Below are 20,340 nucleotides of genomic sequence, written 5' to 3' on the forward strand. Positions count from 1 at the left end.
TAACTGGAGAAGAAACATAATCCATATAGAAGTGAAAGAAAAAGAGAACGATGAACACCAAAAGAAAACTTCCTGGCTTAACGCTGTCACTGCCACATACAACTGTTCCCCGGGCGATTCTGTTTGGCTCAGGGACTGCTAGTGTTAACTCCAGCATTAAGATGAAGTCCTTATTCTTGGTACAACCAAAGAATTTTATTCAGCCCATGAAACCTTCTTCCCACCACCTCTCTCTCACGAAGGAATGAAGTTAATGAAGTCTGTAGCTACCTGTTCAGTTTGAAAAATCTCCCATAATCGCCAGAAACAATGTCTCCCGCCTAAGGAGTTTAAATTCCATCTAATTTAAGTCTGGGCTGCTAATGAAGAACTTTGCACTTCATTCTGACTGACTACAGATGAGTAGCTTGGAAGTACCTGCTGCAGCAAATGGGTTAACGATTTCATTGATATTTGCTTGTTTCTAGTGCCACATGTTTTTTATGCAGCACTGGAAAGTTCCCTGGTAGTGGAGAGGTTAATGAAGAGTGTATCTAGTCCCTCTGGCCCTAAATGGAAAGAAATTGTCATGATCTACCAAGAATAAAATATATGCATGATGTCCTCGGTGCAAGGACAGAGGTCCGTACCAATCCCACATTACCCCCTTCGAGGTGTAGGGGCCCGAGGCTAGTCTAACGCAAGCCAGTAAATTTACAGGTAGGTAACCAGCCTATTTCCCCTGATGACATTACATCACCGAAAACCCGTCGGAGTTCGAGCCAAGTGCGTGTCACGGCCTTTACTCGACTGGTACTTCGCAATCAATGGACCACCAGACGCATTAAAAACAAATAAAGCTAGAATACTGGAAGAATGAAGAGTGGCATGAGAAACCTTCCTTGCTTACCTGTCTTTACTAATCAAAACGATATCTAGAAGCGAATGGAGTAATTATAAATGTCTGGAAGTGTTATGTTAATTTCCTGTGCAGGCGTCTAGACACGTCCGCGTTAATTATAAACATTTTTACAATACTCCCAAAGGTGATACTTCTAAGCTTTCGTTGTAATTGCAAGTGTCAAGATGTTTCCTTGATAATTATAAGTGTCTAATGTGGGGCTCGCACACAAGGTAACACTTCCACATTATCGCTCGTGCAGAAGTAAAAAAGTATTGTAAAACTGTCCGAGAACATTATTTTCCTTACTTAGGGGATGCCTCCTCCCTAGTTATAATCAGACCAGGATAGGCTCATGATAAATTTGTCTACATCCGCCCCTACTATGTACTTAGATTAGTCCTTGGTAATTATAACTGTGTCCAAATAGGTTACACCCAGGCTAAATTTACGTGTGTAGATGTGTTCGTGCTAAAGTGACGTGTGTAGATGCGTCCGTGCTAAATATACGTGTGCAGATGAGTCCGTGTTAAATGTACGTGTGTAGATGCGCCCTTGGTAATTATAACAGTGTCTTAACTGACGCTGGAGGACACGAGTAAAAACTGCACATTAAGGTCCGCGGCGATGACTCTTCCAGCTCGAGTGAGGGCGTGTCGCACATCCCGACCAGTTGCCCCGTGTGCTCACCCCCACCCAACCCTCACCTAAAGCGGAGGGAATTAGCATGCAAATTGAAAGACTAGTCCAGTTACCGGGAAATTTACACCAACCCCTCCATGATGTACATTCTGACGACGACCTCCTAAAACCCTAAAATTTTCGAGAAGGGGAAAATTTTGGTCGAGCGCGTTTGGTGCAGCACCCGCACCGCCGACCACCATTATCTCTAGCTGATGACAGGGATCAGCACCAAAATGCAGGTGTGGCGCGGTCTGAGTTATGCAGACGTGGTGCCTACTCCCGGATTAATCAAGATGACTCGCCCTGGGCACGAGGGATGAGGAGTAGGGGGGATAGTGGTGAGGCTGCATAGATTAATGAGGCCTGTACCCGCACGTAGTCAGGAAGATTACCGCCGTGATGAAGACTTTCGCTCTGTCCCTCTACCATTGTGCTGAAATTTATGGACTCGTCAGGATGAAATATACGAGGCGATCGCTAACTTTATCTGTTTGATATTATCTGCATATCTTTATTAATGAAGGCAGATGGCGTGTGCAGTGAGAGAGAGAGCAATGCGTACTTCGCCGATATATCTGTGCAATTGTGGCCAGCAGGGATGGGAAGGCGAAATCCAACACTGAATTATTCTTCCCCAATAAAGTCCGCGCTTGAGTAATTCACTGAGGGGAAGGTTTACGTTATTTGCAGCAAATGGTGGTGCTTTATGGGGAGGGCTGAGAGCCCTAGGGGGTCCATGGGCCACCAACTGGAGTAAGTCTGCACCGTTTGACCTCTCTCCACAAATACTTTTCCAGAGCAACTCTCACCTCTAACATTTCTGTTTCTGGTTCCCCTAAACCTATTCACAAAGAAATATTTTCTTCTCTACGTGAATGGAAATAATTTCTAACTTCTTCACTAAGAAACTGTTCTACTTGAATAAAATATGAGACGCCGTCATACTGAAGGGATTAAATTTCTGTCTTCCCATTCCGTGACTGTTAAGTATATTATCGTACGAAGACTGAACTGCGCTGCATATAATCCATCATATCATCTTTCTAAGTGAATCCGTATTGTGATCCAGAGTACAGCCATCAAATCCCCACCTTCCTTCCCCATTCTAGACGCTGACGAGTAGGCCTATCTGTGAGCGAACTTTGTAGATGATGTAAATGATGACATTTTCATTAATGCTATGAAAAACCAATTCTAATCATTTGTAAGGTCTTGTAGGCATTAAATCCCTCAACACAGGACATCATTTTCGTGCTATTCTTGCTGCCACCACATGATTACTGAAGATTTCTTGTAGTGGAAATAAATGCAGACTGTTCTTGATCCTCTGACAATCAGATTATTATTATTATTATTATTTTTTTTTTTGCCTACCATGAATCTGTTCGCCTGGAGTTTGCAAGACAAACAACAAAAGTACTCTTACTTACAGGGTTAATTACATTTGAGAATTTTTTATCCTAATTTCCCTTCTGACATATCCAACTTTTCCAATTTGACAATATTTTCTGTGATATAAGAGGGGCAATTTCTTCTTGATGGAGACGAAAGGGGCTTTGTATTGCTTTTATGAATATGTAAAATACAACTGCAAAGGATGTGTTTGGTGCTGTCATACCGAATGAAGTACTGCACGTCATCTGTACTAACTACACAATAAATTAGGAATTCCAAGCATGGCACGATAACGATATAAAGTCAGAGCTTTACATGACTCGCAAGACAGGTCTGGGACATACAAAGGAATACAAAGGAAAGCAAACAACAGCAGACCCATTGGTTCTTTGGAGGTATTATGGGAAAGGTATGACGACAACACAACCACAGACTTTGACGAATAATTGAAGAATGTATGTTGGTACTGTAATACCTCCAGGATAACCTTCTTATGGTCGGAACAACTCTAGTGTCCAAATCAAACTAGCGACAGACGATTTTATTTAGCTGAATGAGTCTTATGAGTTTCAGAGTTAACACTGTAACCACTAACCCTCTCATGGTCGAAACAAGCCTAGTATTCTAAGAGAGCTGGGGCCACATGATATTCATCTGAGAGTAAATTTAGGGGCCTCTGGGTGTTCAGTGAACACCTGAAATAAACTGCCTACCGTAGATAATCCTTTATATGGCAAACATAGTGTTCGTTCATCAATTTTTATTTCTCCGTATAACATATTCTTACAAATTTACAAACTACAGTACCATGTTCAAAGTACAGTATCTCGGTGTTTCAGAGTTTTCATGTCTTGAGAATAAAGCAAAATATATTATTAGCTTCACATCACAACAGGCGAACTCAACGCATAACACTACTTATCAGTCTATCTATCTATTCATTTGTCTGTCTAGCTGTCTGTCTGCCTGCCTGTATGTCTGTTTATCTATTGCCAGACGCTTTAATCCCGTAAAGGGTAGCCACAAACAAATCGCCTCCAAATCGCTATGTCCTCAACCATTTGGCTGCCCTCCCTCCAATTCACACTCCCTCTCTCATATATCTCTCCATTCCATCTCACTATCAAATAACAAATATCAGCTCTGTGAACTTCTCATGATTTCTTAACTAACCGCTAGTATGCTGTGTATATCCAAGCTGAAATTTTGTCTGAATATACATTACATTTTAGAGAGCAAGCTTTAAGGACTATTTAGCATAACGGCTGTGATGTAACCTTTGATTTCTAAATTCTCGACACTAGCACTCAAGTAGTAAAATATAAAATCTCATATATAAAACAAATCGCCTGCCAATGCATTATGTCTAGCTCACCCATAAATAAACGCACACCTTAGTACACACGCATGCACGCACACAGGCACACATGCTTGTAAGTAAACGGTGGCAGGCCATCACCTGCCTAACTCAGAGCCTCTATACTACAATCAGGTAAATACAACTAGGTAAATACACAAAATCCTCTACAATGACAACAGTAGTAATGTCTTCACTCGTTGTCATTTATAATACGTGACGTGTGTGATGTGCCCGCATACAGGGCTGTCATCGTCTTTTGGTTTAGGGTCTCTCACATCACGCAAGGAGTAGGCAGTATTCTCATACACTAAGGAGCTTTACTTACGTGTAGAGATACACTTCCATATTATTACACTTTCATAATCGTTTACATGTTTTTATACTTCTTTTCAAATGGACAGACTTTTGCCTAAAAATATACATGACTATTAATGTGTCACATGCAGAAATAAACTGACATGGAAGCGGGGCAAGTGAGATTCCCGAGCTTATGAGAATACGGTCCAGCGATTACTAGAAAATTGTCTTCAGGTTTATGCCCATCCCAGGTTTGCAGGAGAGAAGGGAAAAATGCATTCAGTTGACCCCCACCTGACTAACAGTACTTTGCTCTAACCCTTCACTTGGACATCGTATTCCATATTCTGTTCTTACTACCAATACTGTTTTATTCAGTTAGGGTCTCAAGTAGTGAAGGGGCTCATGAAGGCTATCCCTAACCACCTACAGTATGAAAAGTCTCTCCTAAGCTTTTAAAAATTGTCTGGAGATCGTAGGAATACAATACTCATTTAAAAAAGTTTCGGAGTGAAGAAATTAAAGTGTATTCAGGCGCCAGTTATCTATGAACTCGAAGACGTGTAGTAAGCTCCCACCTGCATCCTTAAGACTTGACAGAGCTCCAACGAGACTGAAATGCACAGGTAATTTATCTTTCTTGGTCTCAGTTCTCAGTCTGATTAATCCAAGTGGCGGTGGAGCACCTTGGTTACCGATATTCAGTACGGCATTCACCATACACTGTGCCCCCCTCACCATACAAACCCCCACTCTCACCATACAGACCCCCTACGTCCACCATACAGTCCCTCCACCATCCACCACGCAGACGCCCCCCACCCCAACCATATAGACTTCCCACCCCCCAAAATGAAGACCCCTATCCCCCCACTATACAAACTTCCCCCTGCGCCTCCTCACCACAAGGCAGTAGATCTGGCGCCGTATTTATAACCTTTTTTAACCTATGTTTGTGTTCAGTGAGACTGTTCGTTATGTATATTTTCCTTTAAACAGCTATCAAACATTCCACAGCTAAAGTAAAGTAAATATTAAAGTGACCATTACGACATAGCAATATAAGTCCCGATAATAACTACCCGCTTAAAGGACTTGTTTGTTGTAGAACTTGGCCAATATCCTTTATGAATACGGCCCCTGGTATAACTAATGGTATTAATGTGAATGGTGCCTCTCATCCCCTGTCACTGGTCCTTAATGGTCAGGGTGTATGGGAGGAGAGAACGACAGGGGAAGGGAAACCAAAGGAGAAGTGGGGACAGAACGGAAAAACCAGAAGGGAACGAAACGCAAAGAAAGTAAAAGATATTAAGAGGAGAGGAGAGGAAACATGAGGAAAGGGGAGGAGAGAGGACAAGAGAGGAGAGATAAGGAAAGGGAATGAGAGGAGAAAGAGGAATAGAACATGAGAAAAAAGAAAAAAGAGATAATGCAAATGGGCAGAGAACAGGAAAGTAGGAAAAAAAGAAAGAGAAACACGAGAGAAGGAAGAGGTAGTTGAGGGGAGGAAGAGGAGAGGGAATGGGAGACGGAGAGAAAGGGGGAATGCAAGAGGGAGAGAAGGAGAGAGAGAGGAAGGGGCAACAGAAGGAGCAGAGGAAAGATAAAGGTGATGGGGAGGGAAGAAAGAAAGAGGTGGAGGGAGCATATGTGTGTGTGTGTGTGTGTGTGTGTGTGTGTGTGTGTGTGTGTGTGTGTGTGTGTGTGTGTGTGTGTGTGTGTGTGTGTGTGTGTGTGTGTGTGTGTCCAAGTGTAAGTTTGTATGTGTGTCTTCTCCAAGGCAAATGAATGCTACCTAAATAAGGATTACAACTTCTGATTGATTCTAATGATAGGGCTTCAGAGGCACAACAAAGATTCAGGAGGCAGCAAGGGACTCGTTTTGGCGTGTGGACCTGATGCCGGGGACGCAGTTTGAGTTATTCGCATCCCAAAGCCATCCCAACAGCAGTAAAATATGATAACTAAGGCTGGAACATTTATGGCTGATCATTCTTCACCTGCATTACCCCAGACAAGGATGACCCAAGCCTTGCCCAGTTACTCTGAGCCGGGAAATTGCTTGGGTGTTATTGGCAGTATGGAAAGTCTTGCTCCTCCGATAGGTCAGTTAGGTTAGTTTAATTAGGTTTAGTTAGGTAGTTTAGTTAGGTTAGGTCAGGTTATGTTTGGTTAGGTAAGCTTAGTTGAATTAGGCTACTTAAGTTAGTATACTCGTAGTAATGTCCTGTTAGGCAATTTATGTCGGTACAGTGATACGAGGTTAGTTAGGTTACGTTTCTGGTTTAGATCAGTGAGATCAGTTTCGTCAAGCTATGCTAGGTTAGTTAGGCTAGATAATTTAAGTTAGTTTATTCAGGCCAGGTTAGTTACGTTTAGTGAAGGTAGTTAGGTTAGCAGTTAAGTTAGGTTATTAATACTGGGTTAATTAGGTTAGGTTAGGTTAGATAGAAAAAAAAAATCTGACTGTCCGAGACTGTAAATTTACCAGTGCGTGTTGGTGCAGCGCAGAGATAAGCCCAGCCGTCCTCATTAGCAGCTGATGCGTGCCTGTGCATACTCGCCGTGCATCTCACTTCCAGTAGCCATAAATATTTGCACTCGCTCCCGAAAAGCCGACGCCCTTGAGAAATGCACTACCTCCAAGACAAAACTAAAAAAAGAAGACATTCAACTCAAGAAAAAAGAAAACACAAGAAAAGAACCACCCCCAAAACTAAACCGGAAATAAGAGCAAGAAAAACTAGTCCCCTTACAAGAAGAAATATACCGGTAATGCAAGAAAAGAACCAATTCCAAGACTAAAACATAAATAATTCAAGAAAAGAGCCAGCGCCAAGACTAGAAACAAAAATGCATGAAAAAAATCAACACTATAACAAAAATATTACACGAGAGAACCACCTCGAAGACTAAAAAAAGAATGAAAGAAAAAAAAAGCCTAGATGGCAAGATTTGCGTGACTGGAACCTCATGATGTGTCAATGAACCGTATTTGGGGGGAATTAGAATCTAAGAAATTAACTGTTAAAGAGAAAGTGCCACGAAAGCCTCCTATAGCCCACGGGAATACGACTGAGGGAGTGAGGAGGCAACCACACACACAGACCCTCCGTTGTGATCTCACCGCCCCGTCCTTCCTGCTTCCTTGCTCCTTCCCTCATACACAATGCCTGTCAGTTCAGCCCCGTCGCTCGACAGATACACCGTCACGCACAGCAGCCGCCCAGATGCATTTCCCTGCCACCGCGAAAGACAGGCCGTTAATTCTTAAACTACGACAGGCATCAATGTCCGATTTTTACTTACCCAACGGCATGTCAAAATCCAAATCTTAGTATAGCATTATCAATTTTATCAGGTGTCCACAGTTTGCTACAAATCTACTGAATTTGCTCATTCTCTCTTTTTTTCTTTCTTTCTTTTCCTTCCAATCACATTTCAATATGCTGCCTTTTTTTTTTTCACTTCAGCAAAAACTGATTTAAAACTGGCACAAACGTTCCTTGTTCATGATACCCCCCAGACATCATTTTATCTTTTTTTTTTTCTTTTTTTTCCCTTTTAATGGGTGTTACAAGATCAACGGTGAAACCACGCAAACACACACATTTAGGAACCCTAAGTTCTTGCGTTGCTTCTGTAGGTTAAGATCTCATTTACGCTGGTTTCATGCCATTTAGAGTTTCCCTTACATTGACTGTGTGTCAGTCAGGTCATCGGTACATTTTCTTAGATTTCCTTGGGAATTATTAGCAGTCTAGCACAATTGCTTAGATTAACTTAGAATTTGTTGGCTGTATCTTGTAGTTCTGATACCTGACAGAAAAATCAGGATCTGTTTCTCCAACGTTTAAAGGGTACGGGTGGGAAGGGAGCATGGTGCCGTATCTGTCTGTCATCTGCCGTAAGGAACGGCCTAGGGTCTCGGTGGTCTCAAGCAGTAACACAGGGACTCGTGAGGTGAGGACATATTCTCAAACCTTCTTGAGCTAATTCTCCTCTCTCTGATGACATATATGAGTAAAAATTGTTCAACTGTCCTCCGTCAGTATTGTGTCCCGCCTTCTATACTTCTCACCCCTTCCTTAACGACAGAGGGTATCCATTCTTTTCATACTCTTACTATACGCTTCATATTGCTGTCGCATAAAAACAGATAATGTTACATCTTCCACCGAACAGCCCGCAGAGAAGTATAAGCGAATATTTGGATATTACTTTCTTACTACTTTCGGAGGCTTTTATTTAGTTTGATGAGAGACTTTTCGAATTAAAGGCGTTAGATATGGCCTTCACTTACTCCAGCACTATAAGACACCTCCCTGCAGCTGCATATACTGTAATCCTGTGAGAGTATTGCAATATCGAAATAAATGTCGTTCCCAGGCTGAAGTGGTTAAGGCAATGTTAAATCTTTCCATCCTTTTCACGTTTCCTGAAAAAAAAATCTAGCTTACGAAAAGGGGTAGATCGTAAGTGTGTTCGTATATCCCTGAGCGCCGCGGTGGGCTGTGTAAGATAGGGGTGGCGATAGTGACATAAACATTGCAGGCGGTGAGGCAGCGTTCTGTTAATAAGACAACCCGGGCCACAATTCAGAGACAGACTTACGACTCATCCCGTGTCGTAAGTGGGATCTGCTTTACGGGTAAGAAGAAGGAATGGACAGCGTATAGGATCTTGACGGAAACACTGCAAGTGGTGAGGCTGCGTTGAATGCGATTTGTTTTTCTGGTGAGAATAGGAGGATAGAACAGAATCCTTTAGTGGGGAGAATCGGAGAAAGACAGTTGTGGGGAAAATAAGTGAAAGACAGAAGATAATCCTTTTGCGGGGACAATAAGAGAAGGATAGTAAAGAATCCTTTGCGGGGGGAGTAGGAGAATGATGGCATAGAATCCTTCTGTGGAAAGAATAAGAGAAGGACAGTACAGAATCCTTTTGTGGGGAGAATGCAAAAAGGATAAACAAAATCCTTTTGTGGGGGAAATGGAAGAAGGATAGTACAGAACCCTTTTGTGGGGAGAATATGAGATGAATAGCACAGAATCCTACCACATCGCTTACCATCCTTTCATAAACAAAGCTTGTTTGCGTCCAGTTAATAAGACAACGATTCATTCGCTCAAAACTACGATATTTCTTTCTTTCAGAGGAACAGAGGAAAAAAGAGCACAAAAGCCTTCCCTGTGTCTCTAGTTTTTCCTCTGTAAGGAGAGCCAATTCACAACAGAAAATTAATAGTACTGTACATAAGCTTGTGAATTTACGTTCCGGTTCCTACGTCTTTCTATATCCTCTTCTATTCCACTCGTGTCCAGTACAGGCGGAACTTTGGCCTGGGGAGAGGAACTGGAAGCCTTAATTTGTGAGTGAGATATGGAGTCACAGAGCAGGGATATGTGATAATTTGTGCTCCCCGTGGACTTCCTTGCTATTTACACCCTGTCAGGTTAGAATTACTCGAAATTCATGACGCACACGAGTCATGACAAAAAAAAAAAAAAAAGGCACAATTTTTATGTGGGACAACACTGTACTTACACATCTAACATACGCTTTTAGTACTCACTAGTGTTTCCTAACCAAGTATTGTTTGAATTTATGACTTCCACTACGCCACAAATTATCCGTATCTCTGTTTACTGGTTAATTCAATCGTTTTTTCCCTGACGTAGCCTGGTCGTGATAGTTTCTCGTCTTGAAATATGCGATTTAAAAACTAATGTTAGTTGTACAGTATATACATGTCGGATGAATCGCACTGCATTACACACAGATCAATACGGAGTAGCTGTTCATTTTTACTTTTTTTCGCCGGCGTTCAAAATCATACGGTCTGTTTTTCATCATAATTTCTCCTCAGTAAAGTACCCATAAAATTATAATACATTGGTCAACTATGTATGACGGACTAATCTCGTTACACTGCACAAAAGTAATTAATGAAAGAACTGTTCATCTTTACATCCTTATGCCTGCATTCAGTGTGAACCCGCTTTACACTGTGTACCTGAGTCCATTATTATTCAGCTTATCAGGTGATCCTTTCTTACATTAATATGCCCGCGTTGAAAATTATTAAGTGTGTTATCAAGTGTCCGCGCTCAAAATTACCGTGTGTGCGTTATCAAGGTGATCCTGTTGCACCCCAGCGGTTGCGGATTAGGAGTGGGCGGCCCCACGGTGGTCCAGACGGCCCCCCACGCCCTTGTCCTCACGCCCACACCTCGAGTCTCATACAGGCGTGGCCCCGCAGACGAGCGTGTGATAATGGCGGCTGCTGATGATTACCGAGCCCACGCTGCCCCACGCTCTCGTTCATGCTGGTCTCGTCATCATTATTGCCCTTATTATGACCCCCATTATTTTCCCGGCAGACACCTGGGAGGAGCCCCCAAGCGTTTACACATCAGATACCGGCCGTGGTGCAGTGAGGGAGAGGGTGTAGGCTTGCCCGGGTTGCTGATTTCCGTTCAGTGTACCATTTTTGCACTGCATCTCTTCCAGGAAAGTCTGGGTCCGGTTAGTTTTTTCTTTGTATACGGTTAGATTAGTTTGTTAGTTGGTTTACTGGGTTAGGTTAGGATAGGTTTAAGTAAGGTTAGAGTAAAAGAAAAAAAAAATACGACTGATCATCCGGTGGATATCAAACTTTTGCATATGGGGCAGCCCTCGGGAAACTAACTCAAACGAACCACTAAATTCTCATCTGGCTGTCTGCATGTACATCTTATGGCTCGGTTCGCTAGACCATTGCATAAAAGGTCTAAAGTTAGCAGTGCAGTTATCACAGTCCGTTATTTTCACCTGACACAACTCCTTAACTCTTTTTCAGCTTAGTTCATGACCTAAAGTAGTCAGATTGGAGGGTAGATTCGACTGGGAACCAAGGAGATGCATTCCACCCTCATAACTAAGGCTCATCAAACTTAGTACAACCACAACTTAGTATTCAAGCTGTGAAAGTGGCTCAGTTCCGTCAGATGAAAGCATACCAACTAAAGTGAAGCTTCCAATGTGTTCTTTTGTTTAAGAGTTTGTGATAATCGCCACTTCATCTTCATCATCACTATAATCTGAACTCTATTTCCCACTGTGGTACAGATTCACTTACCACACATTCATTAATTCAAGTAGCTCTGGAACCCTCATTACCACTGGCTTTCACCCCTAATCACTGAGGCTATCTTGAGACACCAAGACAAAAGCACCTGCAGCCAACTTTACGATGGACAGAGCAACCTGCCTTCAATTAACACTAAGCCTAATTTCTAGCACATACTCCTCCAGAATCTCAGTGTACATCCCTCGACGCCGAATTCACCGTTGCAGATATTTTTTGGCTTATTATACAAATTTCTGCATGAAAGCAAGTCAGTTAATTGAAGCTGTATACGTCAAGGTAAGCTAATTGCTGACTGACATGTGTCAAACGATACAAACTGAAGTCTGACCAACTGAAGTCTTACCCAAACACCTCCGACATCAAAGCTTAGATCAATGGTAAACAACTCCACGTAAAGCAGACAACAACAGCACCTCGTAACTCCCACTTGAAGATGTGCAGTAGCTGGAGGAGCGAGTGAGTGTTGGAGGAGGAGATAAAAGTAGCAGGAACAGGAGCAGTGGCCGGGCAGTAGCAGAGACAAGAGCGCCAACAGCAGGAACACAAGTCCACGCCGTATTGATATCCCTACCACTGGCCGCCTACTCATCCTGGTTCTATATTCATAAAATTTCTCAAGCTTAAGCTGTTTCTTGCAGCAATTTCATATACACTTTTGTCTTCACTCATACAGGCGCCAAACCCACCACAATCGAATTAAAGTAAAATTTATTATGACAAATTATAAGAATACAAAACGACCTGTGGCTTTACTAATTTTTGGATATGTTCTCCTTTCCTGTAAATTGGTTAAGATGCTATGTAAGTGTTTGTCCTGGTGGCCATTGTTATCGCCAATATAAACACGATGCTGGTGCCCCATTAGACACCATGACACGCAGTCCTCGGTCAGACTGGACACTCTACCCCCTACCTCAGCTCCCACCACTTCCCTGACCCTCACAGACTTTCTTCACCTCCCCTCCACTCAACCCGCCCTACCATGGCAAGGGTAAGGCTTTATTGATCTTATGATTTTGTATCGTGCTTTTATCCTGCTATATTGTATCTTAACTTACGTGTTTCGTTTTTGTTTTTATTTTTATTATTAAGCGATTGTGATATTTTTTGTTATGTGACCAGACAAGACATTAACCACTAAACCTGAGAGGAGGATTTATACATTCTGCTCTGACTATAATAATCTAAATTAGTCAGTCAGTCAATCAATCAGTCAATCAATCAATTAATTATTCAAAATCTCGCTCTACTCTCCTACTACCACCATTACCAATTTCTTGCCTTCGTCCCATTCCTTCATCCTTTACCTTCATCTCGCCATTCTGTCGTTATCCCATTCAGAGTCCAGCTTAACAGACTTACAACTGCATCCTCCTTGTAGGTAGGATTTTATTCCCAGGTACAACAAAAGATAGATTTATCCTGCACTCTTCTTTCCTTGTCATTCCTATCTCCACCTCTCTGCCTCCACATCCCCTTCCTCCACCTCCCTATTTTTACATCCTAACCTCCGCCACCCCAATTTCCACCTAGCGTACCTCCACTTCCCTCACTGCTACCTCCATTACCTCCCCTTCTTTTACCTCCATCATCCCTATTTTCACTCCCCTGCCTCCACCTGGCAATCTCCACCAAACTTTACCCCCATCACATCCTACCTCCACCTCCCTACCAACACAGTCCTTCCTCCACCGTCCCTAATTTCTCTCCCAATGCACTCCACTTCATCCACGTTCCAGTCTCTTGGCTAAAACCCGTAAATCGTTACCAATTGCGGGCAGTTTCCCCAATCGCTCGGCATTTCGTTACCCACACCAGCACTTACCTCCTCCCGCACGTATACTTTCCTCGGTATCTATCTCGGAATGATGCAGGTAGGAGCTTCGGGGGTCGGCAGTTAGCAGGGTTGATGAGATTCTTGAGCTATAGCCCCAGTCATCACCATCAGGATTTACGGAGTCGTCCATGCTTGTAAAGCCAATGTAACACCTACCTTCCCAGTTCCGCCTGAAGAGAATTTACAACTGGCAAAATACAGCGAAAACCCTGTCTCTACTAGTGTGTGTTTCTGATGATCAGTTTTTCCTTTATGTATTCGTCAGACTTTAGGAAGATACTTGCTTCACTATCTGTAGGTATGAGGTTGCTGAGAGGGATGCCTTCACTTGGTGGCACCAATTTAACCCGATGGCTCTGCTTCCCGGTAATATAGATGTCCCTCAGTTTCCTCCCTATCTCCCAAGAGATGGATAATGGACAGCACAAGAACGGCAACTTTAGCATGTAGTCCACCGGGCAAACTTTCAGAGGAGCTTGAAGTCACAGCATTGTGTGATTTGTGGGGAGGCGGCGGCAGAATCTGTAGAGAGGTGGCTTGCAGTCCTATTGGACCCAGGTTCGAATCCTGGCTGGGGCGGGGAACAGTTTAAGGATTTGAATTTCTTCAAAAGCAGACTATTCTGATCTACCAGATGACCCGCCGACATGTCATAAAAGTACCCCCGCTAATACCAATACACCGGTCCTGTATGGGACAGTATGGACGGTGGGTGTTAGCGCCGAAGTGGTGACATGTAGCGGTGTATGATGTGTAGGAGGACTACTGGGCCTTGGGAGCAGGCTCTGAAGCCTATGTCCAGAGTCGAACACATAAAAAAAAAAAAAATCTCGTGGCTTGTGTTTTCCAGTATCTCTTTCTTAGCGACCTACTGCACAGTCGCTTATCACAGCACGTTTGTTCTAACCTGACGCAGATTCGTAACTTCTTTCAGTTTATTTAATGATTAAATGTAGTCGGACTGGAGGGTCGATCTGACTAGTATCCAAGGAGGCCAGTCCCCGCCTAATAACTAAGGTTCATCGTATTTCACATAACCACGCCTTAGTATCGAAGTTGTGAGAATGGCCCAGTTCCATTAGATGAAAAATTCCAACTATATCTCCCAAATGTCGTCTCCAAGCACTTCGTCCCACACTTCCCTAGGACGGTCTCTCGTTTTTCCTCCATCCACATCTGCACCCATACACTTCGTCACACAACTTTCTCACAGACTCTCCACGTATCTAAACCCAAACTACACGTACACAAGATCTCGCCAAGATCAACTTCGGGCCATAGTCTCGTCGTATAAGTGAATCTTGTAGTACTTCTTCCGTACCACTTCATTCCTATGTATAGCTCAATAACATTTTTCGTGCACGTTATTTATACACTCTATGCCGACGCCAAACAGACTTGGATATCATGTAGGAGAACAGTGAGCCGTAATATGCAAAACAGCTAAGTAAGAGGCGAGAGAAAGCCTCCCAAGAAGACAAGAATATTACTCTTAGGCAATTCTATTTCAATTAGCTGTGCACTCTTAAGCTGATAATATGGCAATTGTAAATGGGTACCTGGTGGTGATAAGTATATGGTGATAGATGCTGCGTTGATTTAATGGTCAAGAGAGACTGGGTGGAGGAGCGGGGGAACTGGTTGAAATGGTAGCCTACACTAGCGGAGGTTTGGAGGTACCAATGAAGAGCAATGGGAGACTGGATAGGAGACTGGGAAAACTGGGAAAAGATATGGGCACTAGTGGAGGTCTGAAGGTACTTGAAAGGCATACTGATATTATGAAACTGGGCGTACTGAGGGGGCAGACACCGGTGGATGTTTGGTGGTGCAGGTGGAGGTTTGGAGCAACTAGGGAAGGCATACAGATATTAGTTAAGAAACTGAATGTACTGGGAAAGGCAGACACTGGTGGAGGTTTGGTGGTCCCGGTGAAGACACAGACACAAGCTGGGAGGCTGGGAGAACTGGGAAAGGCAATGGTATACAAGCGTAGACAAGCATGGAAGTATTAGTCTGTCTGCTTTCACCTGACGGAAATGGGCCACTGTTTCAACCTGAATATTAAGTCGTGGTTGTATGAATTTAATTTAGCCTTAGTTATGAGATGGGAATGGATCTCCTCGACTGCTACTTAAACTGACTCTCCAATCTGTTCACAATTGGCCACTAATAAAATTAAATGTGGTTAGAGATATTAACGCGCTACAAAAGAAGTACATATGAATGACAGCTGGGAAGCTCGGTGAACTACAAAAGACAATGGTGGAGGTAGGGAGGTATTACTAAAGGCAGAGTGACACTGGTTAGGGGACTAGGTGCACTGGTATAGGTAGTTACAGGTCGGGACACAAGTAAAGGTACAGAGACGTTAGTTAAGGCACTGTGTGAATTGGGAAAGGTAGGCACTAGTGGTGGTTTGGGCTGCTAGTAAAAGTTACTGATGAAAACAATAGTGAAGGCATAAAGACATATGGGAAACAGATTCATTAGGAAAAACAGACACTGAGGGAAGTTTTGGGGTGGCGTTGGGGTACTGGGAGACTTGTTGAACTGGAAAAATGCACAGGCAGAGGTGGGGAAGAATTATACTCTTTAAACTCTAACTTGGCCTAAAATGGCCATCCCTCCATCATGAATACTGAGTTGAGAACACGTTAAGACTACAGTATGATGCTAATCAGGAAGAAGTGCTATGGAAAGGATGTAGTGTCATAGTTTCGTCTTTTTCTGCCACTGAGCTGCGGGAAAAAAGCTGCAAAGACGATAATCTGGGCCAAATTAAAGTAAAAAGGGTAGAGTTCAAGTCACTAATGGAGGTGCTGGTGAAGGCACAGGGACGACTGATGAGAGACTGGGTGAACTAGGAAAGGGATTGCGGAGGTTGCTAGGCTGAAGTGCTGATGTTAGCGCTGGTGGTGTGGCTGTGTCCCTGCTTAATGAAACTGTAAACCAACATCGTGTTCCCCATTTCTCTCAGCTCTGGTCAGCCACTCCCCAAATGCCGTATGCACAGACGCTCTTGATTTTACGGTGCCGGAAAGTGTTAAAATGGAGGAAATTATAAGATGGTCCAAGTCGGGTCAAGACTGTTGTATTTGCACAGGAAACAACCTTTATATGTAAGTATAATTTCTTCGTATTCGATAACTGTCTTGATTTTATGTTGTGTGTAAGATTACCTCATTATAACTTTTACCTTTATGCCTTTATCCACCAAACACGACGCCGTATTCACAAACTTTTCAAGCTGAAGTCATGTATAGGACTGATTGTTTGTATTTTTATCTTCACTCCTACAGCTACCAAACAGTGTAAGAACAAACTAGAAGAGAATATCTGCGTTAAAACAAAAGTCCAAACAAAATTAAGGACAATAATTAACTGCAATGGAGGCTTGTTTATCGCTTGAACTGGTTGAGAACTTTCATATATATTTACCTAAGCCTCTTACAATTAAACTCCGAAACTTATTAATGTTCTCTAATGGTTGCAGAAAGGATATAAATACAGAGATATCCAAAAGGTCTTTTCCACACGCTGGCTGATATTGTCTGCTCGGTAGCATGAATGAAATACAAGTACATAAAGACGTCATCGAAATGAAGGAATTAATGGAAATTGTTTCTAACAGTTTCAGTCTGAGATTTCTTTTAAGATGAAAAATGGTGTCCGGTGGCAGCTACACTGAAACAGATAAACAGAAGGGTTCCCAGAGCTGTCTGAATGAAAAGCAAAAGAGGTCTTCATATTAAAGGGAACAATTAAGATTTGATGCGTAAAATTCCTTTATTCACATAACGTAGGCTCTTTCTAAGGTGAATAAAAGTGTCTGTTGGCATCAAAAATAAATATAAAGAAGGTACTGGTCCTTTTCCGTCCTATTAGAGCTGAGTGTAGGGGATAACGTGGAAGGTCAAGAATGATGGTTGGTGGGTATGGTTAATGAATTAAAAAGCGAGACATGCAAGATGAAAAAGTAACAGATCTGACGATCGAAATGATGAAAAACGTATGTTTGGAAATAATATGTATCAAGTGAAATGAATGAACGAAGTACGCGTATGTCACGAAAAATATATAACAAGTGCTGAACCTGACAGCTGACGGAATGGTGTTTATCCCACAGGCAAGGTGAACCGGATTTACACTGTGTACAGTAGGTAGCACGGCCTGTGAGCTGGAGCCAAGAGTTCTGAAGACTTGAACTATGAGTGAAAAGATGTATGCCCCATTTCAGTGAGCATTCACTTGGTAGGTCTCCTGTACGTCCTTGTTCCCGTTTCTGGACTTCAGTATTTTACTTAGCTTAGAATTCTGCGATCAGTAACATTTAATAGGCCTACTTTTTTCTGAGGAAGTTTACCGACATTCTTCAAAACGCCTTGGTAGCTCTTCCCGCAGCGCCTCTCAACCATACTGAAGGGGTTAAATAGGTTGGGGTTTAAGACTGATTCATCCTGTGTAACTCCTCTTCTCCCTCAATTGTACTAAAGGGGTTAGCACAGACAGGGCGGGGTCTAGGGCTGGTTCCTCGTGTGTAAGCTCTCTCGTCCCTCTCACCGCGTCGTCTCATTATCGTCCGCCGCCTCGTCCTTCTTCATTTCGCCCCTAATGTACCTTGTAGGCGGCCCAGCGTAGATATTAAGTTCATCAGCTGCATTGTTCTCCTCCGCCCCGCCCGCATAAATTGTTTGTCATGCTCGGGTCATTTGCATCTGGTAATTCCGGTTGATGATTTCCCTGCTTTCTTGTCCTGTTTCCAGATCCGACCCACCTCATTTATTAGTGAGAACCACGACTAGGGTGATGATGATAACGATGATGATGATAATGATGATGGTGATAATGATGAGTATGCTAATACTGATGGCCATCACGATAATAAAAGTTCTCCTATTTACTCTCCTCGCATAATTTGTGGTTCCTACCCGCCCTTTAATCAGTAGGTAATAAGATTATAATGGTGACAATACTTCTAATACTTATACCTCTCACACTCTCAGTCTTCATATTTTTCTTCTACCATTCATAGACCCTGCCATCTCCACTTAACAGGGAGATATAACATACGGTAACTTATATTTTTTTATACGTCCGACTTCGGGCATAAGCATCACAGCCTGCTCCCAAGGCCCAGTAGTCCTCCTGCGTGAGGTTGAGAAAGACGAAGAAGATAACGATAATTAAAACTAAGACGAAGGCAACGAAGCTGACGATAGTGACGATGATAATGATGATATTCTAGCATCTGCTTCCTATATCCAGCTGAGGAGCCCTGCCCTTCTCGCTTTAGGCCGTCAGGTGGGGAGGTCAAAAGATCAGCTCTGGGGGAGGGAATGCCTGAAAGTGACGCCCCCCGAGGCCCCCTTAACAAGCTCTCTGGCCAGGCGATCCTCCCCCAGATAGGGAGGGTTACATATGGCCGTGATAGTATCGCTTGAGAGGCTTCCCAATGTTTCCAAGGTGGTACTTAGCTAGCCTCAAGGACGGGCGTCTGGGGGTAGTTAATTAGGCATTGTTCCCTGTCCGCACTTGGATATCGGGGGTCGTAAAAAATGAAGCATGTCTGTATAGCAGAAGTGGCCTCAATTCTGATCGAAAATAAGATTATTTTGTAATCGTAGAGTAACATGATACCAATTAGAATAATGCATATGATTTCTTAATTAAAGAATATCCAGTAATACGGTGATGCTGGGTTAGTGACTGATTTGGCATCTTCGTCTGTACATTCAGTCTGAGGAGTGAGAAGCTCTTATTCGATGCATCTTCACATTTACCTATGTTTACATGTGCGAATTTATTTTTAAATTTTCGATTTTCCCACGTGTTTGCGATAAAACAGAAACTTTCGTGCGATGGCACACTCATGAAGAGATACGATTTCTTGATAAAATGCAAACGTGTTTCACCATCCTTATCTTCCGCTAAAAGAAATGTGGCGCACTTTGGTAACATTACTGAGGGTAAATTTCATAAAACAACAGGTAACTGCTGCCATTAACCTATCACCAGCTCTACCATGATGTACATTTGGCGTCAACATCATTATTACCAGTAAAGTGCGCATTATGAGCGCGTGACGAGCAAGAGAACGTTTGTACGTATGCCTGTCATCATAATTTCATCTTGGTTTAAATTTTCAACACTTCTGGCGCGGTAGCTGAACAATAACAGAAGAACGTATTTACCTTCTCGCGCTTGTTCTCTCTCACGTTTTCGCTCTGGATGTGCATACAGCGAGGCGCCGCAGCATTTATCACACGTGCAATGTTAAATTCTCTGCGCCTGACTTACCGTGTCAACAAAATGCGTCGGCAAACGCTTGATTTTTGATCGAATGATAAATCCCAGAAATGACGCGATTACCCTTACTGAGTTCACCCCCTAAACATAGAAAAAAAAAGGTCATGTAAAATTATGAGCGTAATATCCCCCTTAATTGTTAAAATTCATGCACAGTGTTAAAACAGGAAATGTTTTTTAACTGGATTTCATAGTGGAGCATGTCAATGGAAGCTCTCGGTACATTCCATTGTAAAACTGAGATTCCAAGGGGTCTCGTTGGTCTCATGCATAAATACTCGTACATGGCTAAGAACAAAATTTATTGGGTGTATCTACTACCTGCTAAAAGAATCTCTTCTCTATCTCACATAGTAAAAAAGTTATTAGCCTCTGAAAACCATCGCGGTCAGGCGTGACATGTTGGGCCTAGCCAGGTCGTGTCGGGCCGCTCATTTCTTAGC

The sequence above is a fragment of the Coenobita brevimanus genome, chromosome 91 (assembly GCF_032717465.1).
Source record: "Coenobita brevimanus isolate Jiangsu-jjx chromosome 91, ASM3271746v2, whole genome shotgun sequence".
Lineage (NCBI taxonomy): Eukaryota > Metazoa > Arthropoda > Malacostraca > Decapoda > Coenobitidae > Coenobita > Coenobita brevimanus.